We start from the raw sequence: 1,399 nt of genomic DNA on the forward strand, positions 1-1,399 counted from the left end.
ATAATCAAGTCTTACTTACAGTAATAGAGTAGATTACATTTAATTTTTATGGACAGAAAGTAAGATTAAAATGAATTGATACATTTTACTTTCTGTTTGAAAATAGGCCTACATGAAAATCAAAAGTGGAACACAACCCAGAAACAGGACGTGATGTTATCTGTTTTTAGTGCAGTTTGTAATGTTTTTTTTTTGTTGTTTTTTTTGCCAAAGTAAACCAATACACAGTCTTGACCTACAATGACAGGCTTTTAAAAATGTGTCAAAAAACTTGTGCAACCAGCTCCAAGGAAAACCACTGGAGAGTTCTATCACATGATGGTATGCCAGCCAAGAGTGTAGGCAACAACACTTTATCAGGGTTATAAAATGGACTCACTGACTCACAGACATACAACATTTCGCTCCCTGATACTTGTGCCAAGATCAAAATAGACCAAAATATAACATGTAAATAGGCAACACATCTCCCGGCTGCTGACTAGAAAAGAAAAACATAAAAGTAAATAAAGCTTACATGAAACGTCTTAAGATGTCTCAGAAACACCTGGCTTGAAAACCAGCTGCCCGGGTAAATCCCAGTGGGTGTTTTCTGTGCCTACTGTGTGACTCACTACATGGTTTTCCTCTCAGCCGTTTGCTGCTTTCTTCACCAGAACAATATGTGAGAAAGTACAAGATGACAGAAAATATAGCGCAAAGGCTGTTTGACCTTTCTTAGTGTTTGCCTAAAACATTATGGCTCTCAGTGTCAGAGAAATTCATGTGAAACAGCTTCCTAGTCACTGTAAGTCCAGATTGTTTAGTGCTGATGACAGCCGGAAGTGACAGATGGACGATCAGGAACTGACTATCTATCTTCTTACATGGCTTTATTGTTACAGGGGAACCTTGTGGGATAGAGGATTGAAAAACAACTAGGATCACTGATCAGCAGATGTATAGGCTCACTGCTGCTAATCCTACACATATGCTCAAATCTCCCAGAAGAGGAACAACAGTGACATGACAGTGAGTGATGGATTTAGCTGGTTGTGGGTGACAATGAAATAAACTATAATTCATCTATGTAATGAATTGCTTCCGTTAGACAAGAAGTTTGTAGTGCTACGAAACATTGCAAATTTGAATACAAAATCCATGACAACTGAACAAATTCTATTGACAGATGAAACTAATGTGATATGATCGAAAGCCCAAAAAAAAGCTACTCAATGGACCTTCTGGTAAAACTCTTTTCTCAGCTGATGTTCCTAAGGTCGAGAATAAACTTAGGAACTCAGCCTTCAGGCCACAATAGATGAGAGGTCTTCAAAGTGCCCCCTGCCTCCAGGAAAAAAAAAACAATTGAATGACAACTGGGCGAATTTGATCTGTTGATGAAGACGATGTGATATGA

This window comes from Scomber japonicus, chromosome 11 (assembly GCF_027409825.1).
Source record: "Scomber japonicus isolate fScoJap1 chromosome 11, fScoJap1.pri, whole genome shotgun sequence".
NCBI classification, from domain to species: Eukaryota; Metazoa; Chordata; class Actinopteri; order Scombriformes; family Scombridae; genus Scomber; species Scomber japonicus.